The sequence below is a fragment of the Zingiber officinale genome, chromosome 2A (assembly GCF_018446385.1).
Source record: "Zingiber officinale cultivar Zhangliang chromosome 2A, Zo_v1.1, whole genome shotgun sequence".
Taxonomy (NCBI): Eukaryota; Viridiplantae; Streptophyta; class Magnoliopsida; order Zingiberales; family Zingiberaceae; genus Zingiber; species Zingiber officinale.
This window is the reverse complement of record NC_055988.1, coordinates 25,899,263-25,916,401: the sequence shown is the minus strand read 5'-3', so window position 1 is coordinate 25,916,401 and position 17,139 is coordinate 25,899,263. Positions and strand designations below refer to the sequence as shown.

The following is a 17,139-nucleotide window of genomic DNA, read 5'->3' as shown; positions in this document are numbered from 1 at the left end:
ATTTTCAAGTTAATCTGATACCAATTTAGTGGTATCAGAGCCAAGGTTTTCGATGCCTATTTTTACATTCCGGATTTTTGAGTTAGTCTGATACCAATTTAGTGGTATCAGAGCATGGTTCGAGTCAAATGTTGGGTTTTATGTTTTTGGGATTTCGATCTTGTTTCGATTTATGATTTTCGAGTTGATCTTGTTTCTCGGTGTTCCGATTGTTTTGTTTTCCCTTTGTAAGTTGATCCCTCGATGTGACTCTCAAGTTGTGGGACCAGGCAGCGGCAGGAATCTCCAAGCTATAGGAGGTATGTAGTATACCGTTATCATACACTTTTGTTAGTACTTGGTTAGTTGTTTGTACCATGTGTTTATACAATGTATGATTTGTGGTGTCAGTCATGGGTTAGATCAGATATGGTGATATGTTGTCTTTTGATGATCTATTAGTGGATATTAGACTTGATGATCTATTATTTAGTCTTTGATGTTGATAATAATTTAAAGAGTATAATGCTTTGATATTTATGGAGTTGGTGATTTTAGTTGAAGGCTAGATTACAGACTTTGTGCCAGTGATCTTATTTTTGGGTATGTTTGTTGTACGGACATGCGGAGTCCTTGATATTGCTATTTAGGTTTACAGTGCCCTAGATATTTTATGGACCCGATGTATAGAGTATCGATTTACTCGCGTTGGTTTGGTTAATAGAGGACTAATTTACTCAGTAGGAGACCGACTTCCTCTTTCATAGGTCTAAGACTCCCTGTATATATAGTAATTATGGAAAGGGAAAATGCAGAGGGTGATATTGTGAACTTTGAAGTCTGATTCTCTATGTGTCAACAAGTAAAGGTAGAATATCAGAGTGGCGCAGCAGAAGCGTGATGAGTCCATAACCCACAGAAGCATCCTTTTCGGTTAAGGAATTGATCATGACACTATGATGGACTAGTATATGGGTGTGCTATGTGATCGTTATCCTTAGATGAGGATTCCTGAGTTAGTAGTAAATTTGGGGACCAAATTTTTATTAGTGGGGGAGAATGTAAAATACGGCAACAAAATAATATTAAAATAATAAGGTTATTTGATAAATAATTTTATTGGAATTTTTAGGAATTTATAGAAATTTTTCTGGATTTAATTGGAGCTCGTATGATGTGTTTAGAGGGGATGCACTAATGGGGCCGATAAAAGCCTGTTAAGAATACCCGGAAGTAGGAGTTGATTAAGGAATCAAGTTAGGGTTTAATTGCACTAAACCTAAGTATTTGTTATAAAATCCTTTAACGCCGAACCTTTCTTTCTCAAAAACCCCTCACGCGGCCAATGCTTCTCGCACCGATCCTCATCCCCGAGCCTCACCCAACGATGCCGCCGAGCTCTCTATCTCTTCTCCCTCACGAGACTCTTCTCCACCGCTGCTGCCTTCTCCGTGCCACCTCTTGACCCAATCGGCGCCGACCCCTTGCCCTAGCCGTCGCACAAGCAGAGAAAAGGAGCCACGACCGCCCCTTCGCGCCGACCGCCCCTTCGCGCCGACCGCCTGCAGCCGCGGGTCATCGCCGGAGAAGAAGACACTCCTTCTCTTCTCCCTCGAGCCACGGCTGCGACTCCCTTTCCCTCAGGCGAGCACCAGAGGCGCAACTCTTCCCGATCCCCTCCCTCTCCCTCTCGCGGCGTTGTGCCCTAGCAGTAATCTTGGAGGTAAGCGGTTAGATTTGGTTATGGATTTGGGCACAGGATGATGAGGTCTATTTTCCTATTGATTATGGAAGTTTAGGGACCATCTGTGGACTGATTGAGGTTTGTTAGGAGATGGCTTGTACTCCTTGTTGCAGCTGAACGTGAGTACAGTTTGTTGTTGGTATTAGATGTGGTAAGATGGTATTACTTTTTCTGTTTGTAGCTGTTAGGGATTTACAACTGATTTAAATGTTGTTCTTGATCTGCAAGATGGATTCAAAATCTCGTATCGGTTTGTTGGGTTTTGTTCGGAGGGAGTTTGATCTTATTCATCGTGGAGATTTTTGGGATTTCCAAAACTGATTTTGGTAGTAGTGATTTGATTTTGATACATGCTTGTGTCTTCGCTAATGACTGAATGGTATGGACGGATTTATGTATTAATTGTTCCATAGTTGACTGAATGTTATGGATCGAATTGTGTATTTTGGATTGATTTCAATATGTGATCGTTTCACCACTGTTTAGCTAATTGCTCTTGATAGAATTTCGGGTTACTAGTTTGATTTTTCAATATGAGCTTACCTCGCCGCTGTTGGTTGAACATTTTAGACAGATTAGTGTGGTTCCGATTGGTTTTCAAGTGTGCTCATTCCTCAATGTTGGTTGATTGCTTGGACAGATTGTGGTGGGAATGGTTTTGGAGTTTTCGGATTTCATTGTTAATGATATGAGTTTGATCATGTATTAGATTGGCTATGGAAGAAATTAGGATCAATTTAGGTAGATTATTAATTAAGGTTAATTAATAATCGTTTCGATTAGGGTATTTCCTAATTAGTTGGGATGTAGGTTAGCTAGTTGTGACATATGAAATTAGCTAAATTGTACATCACGTGATTTGCAGGACGTTGATTGAAGACGGTTGACACGATCTGCATATAAAGGCGGGTACTTCTTGCCTTGTTTCTTTTAGTTCTTTGAACTGGTGCATGAACTATTTTTGGATAAGGACTATTTTACCTTGACTCCACTCTTATTTTCCTGCGCTTGATACTTCCACATGATCTTTGAGAAACTCGTTTCCATATCTATGCAGTCTCTTGTCGTTGTCCATGATCAGTAGCAGATACTAGATACCATGTCTGTATGCTTTGACTGCCATTTATTTATATATTATGTTGGCGTCTTGGCCGTATAGCATACATTTCGCTTATATATATATGATATTTGTTGCATTGTTTGCATCGTATCGTTGCGTGCATCTTGGCGTCCTCGGCCACTCGAGAGGTGGTAGGCGGAGTTGATCTGGCTTGTCTGTGTCGCTTTCGACCACTTGTGTGAGTGGTAGCTGGAGTACGAGCAGCAGGGACGTAGCTAGTTAGCTACTATGCAACTGTCCCCTCGGCCACTCGTGTGAGTGGTAGCTGGAGTGGTGTACAGTCTGTCACTGACCCGGCCTCTCGACCATACAGGGGTCATGGTGCGGAGAGGTGGGCGGGAGTGACCATCCGTGCATACGTTGTTATTATATTTGCTTTGGCTGCTGCTGTTTATATCTGCTGTTATTGCTTTCTGTAGTTGTTCACATATGCTGATATCTTACTTATGTTGAGATGTATTCTCATTGTAGATGTTTAGTCATTGAAAATTTGTTTATACCTTGCTTTAGTAGGTTAGTATCAGTTTTGACCTGTTTTACCTAGCCTAGGATATGGTTTCAGGTATAAGCATTTATTTTGGATCTATTGTAGTATCTGCTATCTCTTATGAGACTGTATACTGTTGACACTCTCTACTTACATGTTATGTTCATGCACTGTCTCTTTCTTTACTCGCTGAGTTTCAATACTCACCACCCCACAAAATGGTATTCTTTCGTCAGGTAACAGATAGATGGGTCATGGATGCTTGGAGAGATGCCGGCTGCCAGTCTTGGGTCCCACGTCATACTCGAGGATAGTTTTTTTTGGGTCTTGTCACTGTTTGGATGTATATTAGTTTTGCGTATTTTGGTTTTGAACAAGTCGATGTGTTTTTAGAGTCTAGTCTGGTGGTTGTAGGTAATTTAGTTAGTGACTTTGTCGGTCATACATTTGTTTTCTTTCGTGAGTTCCGCTGCGTTTACGTCCAGCCGTGTAGGCTGAGTATTTATCGTTCTGTCTTTCGCTGTGTGTGTTTCTATTTTGTTCCAGTCATTTGGGTTGATGGTTATAGATGGTGGTTATGTGTTATTTCATTTTGTCCAGCCGGGTAGGCTGAGTATATTAAACTGCGTGTTATGATGTTTCTATTTGTGCATATATTCCAGCCGAGTGTGGCTGATGTATATTTTGTATGTAGTAATGTTTCAGATTGTCACCGATGCAGGGAGGTCTTAAAATTTCTTGGACGGGGACTCCTCTGAGGCGTCAATAGAAAGAAGTGCTTCCCGTCTATGACGTCGGGACATTGAGGCGGTGTCCTCATGGGAATCGAAACAAGGTATATCTCGTACTCTGTTGTTGAAACATGTTTAGCGGTGTTATCTACCAACACTGGTGTGTAGATATGAGAGCCATTGATCATGTCTGCAATTCCTTGCGGGGTTCGAGAAAGGCAGACTGAGAAGGAGAGATTACATACGTAGGCGATGCTCTCTAAGGTGGCGTACATTGCGATGAGAGATGTCTACTTATCTTTTAATAGAAATAGAAATTTAGTTTTAATAAATTGTCTTTATGTACCCAGTTTTAGAAAGAATTTAATTTCAGTTTCTAAACTGTTTTTAGATAGATATTCAGTTTCTTTTAGTAATGATGTAGTTATTAAGAGAAATAAAGTGATTATCTGTTCTGGTGCATTAGTTGGCAATTTATATACTTTAAATCTATTTTCTCCCATAAAGCAAAACATGAAAATTTATAACTCATCTTCTAACTCAAATAAAAGAAAAGAACCTTCGGAAATGAACCAAGCATATCTTTGGCATCTAAGGCTTGGTCATATTAACTTAAGTAGGATTCAGATGCTTATAGCTGATGGACTTTTGGGTTCATTAGAGTTGGAAAATTTTCTGACTTGTGAATCTTGCTTGGAAGGTAAAATGACCAAGAGACCTTTTAAGGCCAAGGGGTATAGAGCCAAAGAAGTGTTAGAATTGGTTCATTCTGATTTGTGTGGTCCTATATGCGAGAGGTGGTTTTAAATATTTTGTCATTTTATGAGCGATTATTCAAGATACATTTACCTAATGTGCATGGTCAAGCTTTGATAAGTTGAAAGAGTGAGGTCGATGTGGAGAAAGCGACTAGGTAAAGTATCAAGACACCTTCTGATCGATCGTGGTGGCGAATACCTCTTAGGAGAGTTTAGGAATTACTTATCGAGGCTGGGATTCAATCCCAATTGGTACACCCCAGCAGAATGGTGTGGCAGAGCGAAGGAATAGGACTCTTATGGAAATGGTTAGATCGATGATGAGTTATTGAATTACCAGTCGTTTTGGGATACGCTGGAAGCGGTGTATGCAGTTTCTTCTACTCCCACAGAATTGTGGAATGGGCGAAAGCCCAGTCTAAGACATATTCGGATTTGGGGTAGTCCAGCACATGTGCTGAAACCAGATACTGATAAGTTAGAATCTCGTATAGAAGTTCGTGTGTTTGTGGGGTATCCCATAGGAACGAAAGGTGGCTTATTTTATAGTCCTAAAGACCAGAAGGTCATTGTTAGCACCAATGCCCAGTTTTTAGAAGAAGACTATATAATGGATCACAAGTCCAGTAGCAAAGAGAGGACACGTCTACTTGAGTACCAACAATGCAAGATGAAGTACCACAAGAGACTACAACACGTGTCACACATGATACCCAACCACAGTGCCTCGTCGTGGTGGGAGGGTTGTAAGGCGACTGAAGATTCATGTTTTGGAGAGTCTTGGACTTGATCCGGGTAAACATGAACTGATCCCGAACATATGATGAAGCACTCCAAGATATAGATCCAACATCTTGCGAAAGGCAATGAATTACGAAATAGAGTCTATGTACTCTATAAGGTTTGAGAACCACGATAGTGTAAAACCATTGGATGCAGTGGATCTACAAAAAGAGAGAGGCGGGAAGGTAGAAACCTTGAAGCTAGGATTGTTGCGAAAGGGTACACTCGAAAAAGGAATCGATTATGAGGAGACCTTTTCACCGTTAGCCGTGCTTAAGTCTATCTGATCCATTCTTGCTTATATGGATTATGAGATTTGGCAATGGATGTCAAGACAACTTTCCTTATCGGAAGTCTTGAAGAGAACATCCATATGAAGCAACCAGAAGGGTTGATTGAAAAAAGCAAAGAGCATCTAGTGTGCAAGCTCAATTGCTCAATTTATGGACTGAAGCAAGCTTCAAGATCTTGGAACATCCAGTTTAATGAAATAATCCAGTCATATGGATTTATTCAGTGTCTGGATGAGTCTTGTGTATACAAGAAGTGTAACGGAAATGTGGCGGTATTTCTTATACTATACGTAGATGATATTTTGCTAATTGACAACAATGTCAAGGTATTATCGGATGTAAGGGTATGGTTGTCGAAACAATTTGATATGAAGGACTTAGGAGATTGTGCACACATTCTTGGGATCAAAGTTATAAGGGATCATGAGAAAGAATATTGTATGTCCCCAATATAGATCTGATCCTTGCTCGTTTTAGCGCAGATTCAAAAGGGTTTCTTACCTTTTAGGCGTGGAGTAGCTCTATCTAAAGAGATGTCTCAGAAGATATCAAAGGAGATAGAGGACATGAGAAGTTCCTTATGCTTGTTTGTGGGAAGTCTAATGTATCGATCTTATGTCGAAACACGATATCTTTTCTTGGTGGGCATGGTTAGTGATATCGAGTAACCGACAAGGACATTAGGCGGTAAAACATATATTAAAGTACACGAGAAGGACTAGAGATTATATGCTAGTTTACCAAGCGGACGATTTGCTCCATGTGGGTTACATTTAGATAGGGACAACAGTAAGTCTACATCGGTTATGTGTTTACTTTAGGAGGAGGTCGTTGCGTGGAGGGTGTTAGCGATCGTTTGGACTCAACCATGGAAGGTAGTATGTGACCTCAGGCGGCTAAAGCGGTATGGCTCGGGAACTTTCTAATGGGCTTAGATGTGATTCTTGGTTTGCCCAAAATCATCACAATTTATTGTGATAATAGCGGTCCGATTCTGCAAACTCGAAGGAACCATGAGCCCGTAAGGCAAGTAAACATATAGAGTACCTGATACGAGATATCGTGAAGCGAGGAGAAGTTGTCATCGCAGATTACATCGTATAACTGGCGGATCCTTTCACAGGCCCTTCCAAAGTAGCTTTCGATCGTGGAGGAATGGAAATCGGATGTATGGCGGAAGATATGCGACTTAGTCGTTAGTATAAGTGGGAGATTGTTAGAGTGTATACTGAAAGCCTAAGCTTTTGTAAACATTTATTTTGAATAAAGAATCACATTTGGTCAAATTGTCTACATTTAGTTGTAGTTGTTCAATTAATTTATATTATAGATAACATAGTATGTGGTGCCACATACAGAAGATGATGTTATCAGTACCTTATGAATTATAAACAGTAGCTCACGATCAAAATGGAAAGGAACAAATCATTGGAAGGTCGTAGTGTAATTAGGAATTAGTTTATCTTGACTATATAATTACACAAGTACACTTAGAGTGTATTGAGTATGACCATTTGAGGTTGTTTCTTTTATACTGACTTTATAAAGGAACAAATACCTCAGTTATTATGGAAGTGTGTGCTCTTAATTCTAATATAATAACAAGCACATATATTTGATATTTATTTCTTTAATTTATCAATGGGTGAGATTTAGTTCGATGAATCAATAAGCCCGATAAGTTGGAAAATGATATCACTTATAGTGTGTGTTGTTGATTATAGAAGGAAACTGTGTCCTAGTAATCTAGGTTGATAATGTCTCCAAGATGAGCTCATAAAGATTGTCATGTTAAACCCTGCAGGTGGACTTAGTCCGACATGACGATAAGGTTGAGTGGTACTATTATTGGATTAAGATATTAATTAAATGAGTTGTCAATAACTCACTTAATTAGTGGACATTCGACATCTTAAACACAGGGAGACTAACTCACTCATAATAAGGAGCCCAAAAATGTAATTTGGGATTGGTGCGGTAGTTCAATAATAGTTCTCTAGTAGAACGAATTATTATTGATAAAATTAAGTTTTGTGTTCGGGGCGAACACGGGATGCTTAATTTTATCGGGAGACCAAAACCAATTCCTCCTCTCGGTCCCTATCGTAGCCTCTTATTTATAGAGTACTATACCCACCTTCCTACCCATCATTAGGTGGCCGACCAAGCCTAAAGGATGAGCCATTGAGGTGGCCAGCCAAAGCTTGGAGCCCAAGCTTAGGTGGTCGGCCATTAAATTTAAAAGAATTTTAATTTTAAATTTTTCTTATGTGGAAGATATAATTTATTGAAGAGAATTAAAATTAAAATATCTCTTCTACAAAAGATTAAGAAAAGAGATTAGATCTCTTTCCTTATTTGTAGATAGGAAAGATATTTTATTTTTTTTCTCTTTGAAAATTATTCACATGTTGAAAAATTAAAATTATAGAAATTTCTTTTTATCAACCATGAAGGGATTTTAAAGGGAAATTTTATTTTTTAAAATTTCCGAAGACAAATAAGGAATTTTTAATTGTTGATTGAAAATTGTCTTGTTTGATCTCCATGAGGTGGTCGGCCATTACAAGGTTAATTGGGAAATTTTATTTCATTTTTCTCAATTAATTCATGTCAAGGAAAGTTAAGGAAATTTTATTATAATTAAATTTCCTTATTTACCAAAGCTAAGGAATATAAAAGAGGGGGTTGGGGTGCCTTCATGAGACACAACCTCTATTATTCTCTCCCTCTTTTTCCTTGGTGTTGTGGCCGGCCATCTTCTTTCCCTCTCTTCCTCTTTGTGGTGGCCGAAACTCTTCATTGCTTGGAGCTATTGTGGTGGCCGGATACTACTTGGAGAAGAAGAAGAAGAAGGAGAGAAAGCTTTCATCCCTTGGAGTTTGGTTGGTGTTTTTCTTCATTCTTGGTGAAACTTTTGATTTGGCCGAACCTAGCAAGGAGGAGAAGAAGGTGCTTTGGTGGTTTCTCATCTCGGAAGATCGTTGCCCACACAACGTCCGAGGTTAGAAGAGGAATACGGTAGAAGATCAAGAGGTCTTTCTAAAAGGTATAACTAGTATTTTTCCTTTCCGCATCATACTAGTTATTTTTGGAAATAATACCAAATACAAGAGGCATGCGATTCTAGTATTTCGAATTTGTTTTCGATATTGTGTTCTTTGTTTTTTTTTCTTTTCCTTGTTATTTGATTGTTCCTTTCGGTTAACCTAAAGTTATTTTAGGAAATTAAATATTAGCTTTCCTTAAAAGGTTTTGTCTAGTCGGTGGTGGTTGCTCCCATATCCAAGAAGGTCATGTGCCTCGCCACATCGGCACTGAAAACCAATTTTGGAAATTAATATATAATGGAATTAATAACCTAGGTGATTTGGATCGAACGTGTTAAGTTCCGCAGGAGATCCAAGTCAAAACCTAAAAGAACAAATAGATTAAATTTGGATCAAACGTGTTAAGTTCCGCAGGCGATCCAAGTTTAATTTAAAAGAACACATGGTAGCTAGGAAAAAGGTTCAGACCTTTATACAAAATTTTTATACAGTGGAACCATTAGGTTTTTCGAGTAGCAACCAACAGTCTCAACACATTAATATCGTCCTTGTATATTAATGCTTGACTAGAAATAGTTAAGAGTAGTGTTTTATATATGTATCTACATATCTCACTATCAATTAAAGTAATTGATATGTTGTAGATAAGAACCTACTACTCAAAGACATTATTATACTTATTCATTTGGCACTAATCTGAAATAAATATAATAACCAACTTTGCCTTTTATTAATAATGATATATGATACAAAATGAGTCCTCTATAATCATCTCATAATTGATACTAGGGCTAATACTAACAAAAACAGAACCCTACAAGAAGCCGCTAGGACCATGTTGAATAAATACAACCTATCTAATCAATTCTGGGCTGAAGCAATTAATACAGCTTGTTATATACAAAATAGAATTTTAATTAATAAAGGTCAAAATAAAACACCTTACGAAATATATTATAATAAAATCCGTAACTTAAACTATTTAAAAGTATTTGGATGTAAAGTTTTCATTCTAAACATCAAAGACTATTTAGGAAAATTTACGTCAAAAATAACCCTAGGAATATTTTTAGGGTACTCAACAACCAGTAGGGCATATAGAGTGTATAATAAAAACACCCTAAAAGTTGAAGAATCAACCAATATAATTTTTGATCAAGAAAATAACTTACCCAATGTAATAAATGAAAATATTAATACTGAAAATATTAGGAACGTAGAAGATGATGAAGATATTCAACCTAAACCTAGTGAATTACAAGAACCAGAAATTGACCCAAATATAAGACTAATAAGAGCAAGTACATATCACCCATCCGACCAAATTTTGGGTGACCCGACTCTAGGAGTCAGAACTAGGTCATCTTATAGGAATCTAAGTCAAATAACCCTTATCTCCAAAATTGAACCCAAAACTATAGATGAAGCCCTACCAGACCCAGACTAGACATTAGGAATGTAAGAGGAGTTAGCCCAATTTGAAAGAAACCAGGTCTGGGAACTAGTACCTAAACCCATTAACAAAACTATAATTGATACTAAATGGGTTTTTAGGAACAAGTTAGATGATCAGGGAGAAATAGTTAGAAACAAAGCGAAATTAGTAGCTAAAGGGTTTAACCAAATAGAAGGATTAGACTATGATGAGACCTATGCCCCTGTAGCCAGACTTGAATCTATCAGGATGCTGCTGGCCTACACAGCACATAAAGAATTCAAGCTATATCAAATGGATGTAAAATCCGCCTTCTTAAATGGATTTATCAAAAAAGAGGTATATGTAAGTCAACCACTAGGATTTGAGGACCTAGTACATCCAAACCATGTTTTTAGGCTAAAGAAGGTCATATATGGACTAAAACAAGCACTTAGGGCTTGGTATGAACGTCTATCAAACTATCTAATATCTAAAGGATTTAACCAAGGTCAAATAGATCCAACCCTAATTGTAAAAAACTTAGAAAAAGATATTTTTGTATCTCAAATTTACGTAGATGATATAATTTTTTGTTCAACCAACATAAAATTATTAAAAGAATTTACCAAATTAATGGAAAATGAATTTGAAATGAGTCTAGTAGGAGAACTTCACTTCTTCTTAGGTCTACAAATTAAACAAACCAAAGATGGAATTTATATTTTCCAAACAAAATATGCTAAGGAATTAATTAGGAAATTTGGAATGAAAAATTCAAAAAATATTAATACACCAATGGCTACTAACATTTAAATTGACTCAGACTTAGAAGGAAAACCAGTAGACTTGAAATACTATCGAAGTGCGATAGGGAGTCTACTGTACCTAACTGCAAGTCGACCGAGCATTCTTTTTACAGTAAGTATGTGTGCAAGATACCAATCCTGTATAAAAGAGTCACATCTAACGTACGTCAAAAGAATACTTAGGTATATTAAGGGAACCCTAAACATAGGACTCTGGTACCCTAGGTCTTGCACCTTTGATCTAACTAGCTATTCTGACTCAGATTATACCGGGTGAAAACTAGATAGAAAGAGCACAAGTGGTAGCTGTCAATTCCTAGGTCAGTGCCTAGTAAGTTGGTCAAGCAGAAAGCAACACTGTATTGCTTTATCTACCACTGAAGCTGAGTATATAGCCCTAGGTGAATGTGCATCTCAATTATTATGGGTAATGCATACCCTAAAAGACTATCAACTAGAATAGCAAAATACAAAAATTTCAATTGATAACATAAGTTCAATTAATCTAACCAAGAACCCAATTCACCACTCAAGAACTAAACATACAGAAGTAAAACGCCATTTTGTAAGGGATCACGTAGCTAAGGGTGATGTAGTGCTTAACTATGTTGAGTACAAATCAAACCTGACTGACATTTTTACAAAGCCCTTACCTGAACTTGAGTTTAGTGCACTTAGAAAACAAATAGGGATGTGCTTAGTAGAATAGAATTTATTTCTGCTTACTATGTTTTTAAATAAGTTTGTTTTTTTTTGTTTTAAAAATCCTAGGAAAAATATTTTTCAAAATTCTAATTTTGATAGTGTTCAAACATTTGGACTTAGCTTAGGAATTTACCCCCTAGAAATCATGTACCCCTAGCTTTAGCCAGAGCATCTCACAAGCACACTAGGTTAAACTTGCTTCTGTTTGAAAACACTTAAAATGGTGTGAGATGTATAGGGTACGACCTGGACTTCAGAATTCTTATGTCTGTGCATCGACATAAGTCTGGGCAATAAATACCAATTTATATTAATCAATTTAAGTTATGCTATCTTAGTCAAATATGATAGATCGGATGCGAGCGATAAAGGGGGGGGGGGGGGTGAATATCGCATCTTTTAAAACTTTACTTTATATTTTTAAAGCACAAAGTTAAGCAGCGAAAATTAGAAAGAGACACGTTTATTTACTTAGTTCGGAGCCTAGCTCGACTCCTACTCGAAGATTTGTGGTCCTAGACCGCAACGATAGGTAAAGCACTATAACTCTTCTTTCCGAAATCCTTCGGAAAGAAGCAAATCGTACAAATGAGCAAGATAGTAACACCCTACAATCTTGCTGAAATAAATTAAGTACAATGCAAGCTTATTCTAAAATAAAGTATACCGACAATGATTTGAAGATGAAACTTTGATTGGCACTTCCGGACGGTGTGAGCTTGCTGAACTGATGAAGATTTGTAATGCGAGTTTGTCACGCCTCGGGTGAGTCTCTACCGAAAAATTTCGGTAGCATCCCCCCTGTACCGGTGACAATCTGAACCTTACATACATGCAAAATATATCAGTCACATGCGGCTGGAATATATGTGCACAAAAGAAACACAACCACGCAGTTAATATTCACAGCCTACCCGGTTGGATAAAAGAAATGAAAACAATTATGCAACTAATATGTAGCCCACACGGCTATATCAAAAACACAACGAAAATTCGAAGAGGAAACCCGCAAATATAAAAGTCCACAAACATATCACAGATATGAAGTCCGTAGTACAAGTATCAAAACACAATCAGTACCCAAAATACAACGAATACGAAATGTGGATAAGGAGAAACAAAACCAAAACGCATCCCTCGGATATGACACGGGAAATGGGACCGGCTGGCAATATGCTCCAAGCATCTCCATATCATCTATCTACTGCCTGAAAATCAAAATAGTATAAACGGGGTGGTGAGTACAGGTAACTCAGCGGGTAATGGACAGAATAAAGCATGGTTTGCATAATAAATATGAATCAAGAATACAGTCTCCTAAGTAAAGAATAGAATCATGCTGTCAAAAGTATAGTACATCTAACTATATCTAATACGACAATGGTATATGAATGAACTTGACATAATAAATGCACATAACATAAATGTACATACCCGAAAAGAATCAATACCATGATACCATGATCCGTAAACTCACCGAGTCAACAACACCTGTGCAATACATATACGACTGCAAATATATGTAAAGTAAATGACATGTATGTGGCATGACATCCATATACAGCATACATAGCTCAAACAAATGCAACAATACACAATCACATGAGACTAATATCTAGTAAGCATGTATGCAAAAATATCCCCACAGATGCACCGTGCATCATATGCAAAAGTGCATCATGCTCCATGGTTACCCCCGCCACCTCTCTAGACACCACGACCCCTGTATAGCCTAGAGGCTTGGGTCTGTGACGACTATACTACCCTCCAGCCCACAATAGAGTGGTCGAGGCGGACAATCCGCTAGTAGCTACCTAGCTATATAGCAACAGGGTCCCTGACTGCTCACAACGTCGGATCTCACAAAAAACCTAGTGACCGGGTGGCACGACAGGACGAGCGACAACTGCTCCAGCTACCACAACCCATGAGTGGCCGAGTGTGCGGTGCTAAACCAAACCAACTGATGACTCTCTCAACCACAAGGGAGACAATGGTCATCAGATGCAATGAATGATGAACATGATATATATATATATAATCATCATCCACGCAACAACCCCAAACCTGCTAAACACCCCCAATAACCACGACATACATAACTACACATACTACTATGCAAATGGAATGTTAATCATGTAAAACCCATAACACATACCAATCACAACCTAGACAGGTATAGACCACAAAAATCCAATACAGTCATCCCTACAACACTCTACATGTGTATATACAATAGAGTTCCAGATAACAAGGATAGAGACTGTAACGAATCGAACTAGATCATATCAAGGATCAAGCAAAAGAGACAAGTAGGAAAACAACAAATAATCAGATTTAAGGAATGCAACCTAATTATCCAAATATAACCATGCTTTAAAGTTCAAAGAACTAAATAGAAATTAAGGAAGAAATACCCGCCTCAATATATCCCGTATCAACAGAACCACCACGTCACACGGCACGTCGCCGATCAGGGTCCTGTATCACATATACAAATTTATATAACTAAATATATGTATACTACAAATAGGTGAATTACTTTAAAGTAACTAGCCAAGTTTCAAGCAATAGCTGACCACGATTCCTACTCCTTTCTACTGGTAAGTGTAGATTAAATTTCAACTTAGCTTACCCATCCAAAAATCAAATTCCCATTACCGATCTTAGTTATCACTAATCCTTTCTATATTACCTAACAAGAAATGAACCTAAACATCATGGAAATCCATTTCAGATTTAGGTTAATCCACACTTACAATCCTCAATTATTGAGATAGCACAACAGAACATAACCCTACAACAGTTGGGTTAATTTAATCACTGTTAACTAGTCTTTTTCAATACCGTTTACAGAAATTCCAGTAACCATAGTACACTCAAAGCCTTCCACCACTGAACAACACAATTCACAACTCCTATTGATTCCCTCATTGATCTAGGTCAAGGAATACACTGTACTTACTGCAAACTAAGGTTAGATTAAGAGAAAGAACAAGAATTAGACAGTGTATCAATTTCCTACACGCAGTAAACTATACAGTGCACCTTCATTGGTCGGATCAAAAGAAAGAACAGCAAGAACTATAAGATTTAATCCCTACAACTGTAATACTAAAATTTACTCTCCTTACCTCTTCACCCTTCAATCGTCGGAGGTAATCACAGAACCAATGAAGAAGATGATCCGACAGAGCTGTGGAGGCCGGAACCTAAACGCAGGTATTGGTCCTCATCAAGATCACTCGAATCATCACTAGAAGAAGAGTAGAGATCCGAATCCACAACCCAACCAAACCTGCTTACCTCCAAGAATCATGGTTAGGGCATGATCTGCCCTTGTCGACGAACAAAATAGGGAAATCGGAAGGAAACAATGGGCGTTACCTCACACAACCAGTCGCCGATGCCCAGATCCAACGCCAATGCCCTTGGTTCCTTCCCGACAGCCGGCGAAATCCACCGATCGAGATCCGTCGCCGTTGTTCACCGAGATCAGAGAAGGGAGGAAGGGATCGGGGAGAAAGAAGGTTCGGCTGTACTAACCTCTCTTCCTCTCAATGCCCCAAGGTCCGCTCCTCGCCGACGCCACCGAGAGAAGAAGAAATCGCCGATCTCGGTCACGATCGCGTGGACTCGAGAGAGATGCGAAGAACAGAGGGAGAATAGAGGAGAGGAAAGTCGGGGAAAAAGAAAGGGCTTCGGCGCTTTATAGCATGGTTAATCCAAACCTTAGGTTAGCTTAATTAAAACCTAAGTTTAACCTTAATCAATTCCCACTTAATTTGGGTATTCCAAACCTTCCTCCATCTAACCCTATCGATATATCCCTTTAAACGAGTCATATGGACTCCGTTTAACTCCAGAAAAATTTCTAAAAATTCTTAAAAATTTTCCTAAGGTTATTCCACGATAACCCTAAAAATAAATTCGCATATATTACATTCTTCCCCACTAATAAAAATTTGGTTCCCAAATTTACCACTACCAACTAAAAGCAAGAAGTAGTAGATAAACTTATTCTAGTTACTGAAATAAACTTACTCACCTTCAGTAAATAGGTGTGGGTAACTGGCTCGCATCTTATCTTCCAACTCCCAGGTGGCTTCTTCATCTGAGTGATGCCGCCATCCGACCTTGACCAGTCGAATTGTCTTGTTCCTCAACCGGCGCTCTTTGCGGTCCAAAATCTAAATTGGAATCTCCTCATAAGATATATCCGGCTGAAGTACAACTTCTACATCAGTGAGAATATGCGAAGGGTGCGGTACATATCTCCTCAACATAGACACATGGAATACATCATGCACCCCAGTCAGTGATGGTGGTAGCGCCAGTCGATACGCCACCTCACCTATCCTCTCGAGGACCTGGAAGGGTCCAATATAGCGAGGCGCCAACTTACCCTTCAACCCAAACCTTTTTACTCCTTTCGTAGGGGATACTCGTAAGAATACATGATCACCAACAGAAAACTCTAAAGGTCTCCGTCTCTGATCCGCATAACTCTTCTGTCGATCCTGAGCCTCTGACAACCTGCGCCTGATGGTACAAACCATCTCTGCATCACGCTGAAGACTCTGTGGCCCCAAAATCTGTGTTTCCCCAACTTCTATCCATAAGGTGGGAGATCTACATACTCTGCCATACAACGCCTCATAAGGTGCCATCTGTATCGCTGAATGATAACTGTTGTTGTAGGCAAATTCTACTAAATGTAAATGATCCTCCCAACTGCCTCCGAAGTCTATGATACATGATCTCAGTAGGTCCTCTAATGTCTGTATAGTACGCTCTGACTGACTGTCTGTCTGGGGGTGGAAAGCGGTACTGAATTGTAACTCTGTACCCATAGCTTGCTGTAAACTCTGCCAGAATCGCGAAGTAAACCGCGGATCTCTATCCGAAATAATACTGAGAGGTACACCGTGAAGCCTGATAATCTCTCTACAATACAACTCTGCCAATCGATCCAATGACTCCGTCCTACGGATCGGAAGGAAATGAGCAGATTTGGTTAATCGATCAACGATCACCCAAATCGTATCATGTGTTCGCCGGATCCTGGGTAGACCCACGACGAAATCCATCGTGATATGCTCCCATTTCCATTCCAGTATCTGTATCTTCTGGAGTAAACCAACGGGTCTCTGATGTTCAGCCTTCACTTGCTGACATACAAGGCATCGTGTAATGAAATTCGCGATGTCTTTCTTCATGCCAGCCCACCAATAAGAACGTCACAGATCCCTATACATACGTGTAC

At 38.8% G+C, this 17,139-nt stretch overlaps 1 long non-coding RNA gene across 1 annotated transcript; it reads left to right on the top strand.

Moving 5' to 3' along the window:
* Positions 1–1,291: 1,291 nt before the first annotated feature.
* On the top strand, positions 1,292–2,630 carry LOC122040964. The gene is made up of 3 exons (XR_006128755.1): positions 1,292–1,702; positions 1,779–1,874; positions 2,589–2,630. It is a non-coding gene; the product is annotated as an uncharacterized LOC122040964 (long non-coding RNA).
* The last annotated feature ends 14,509 nt before the right edge of the window (positions 2,631–17,139 follow it).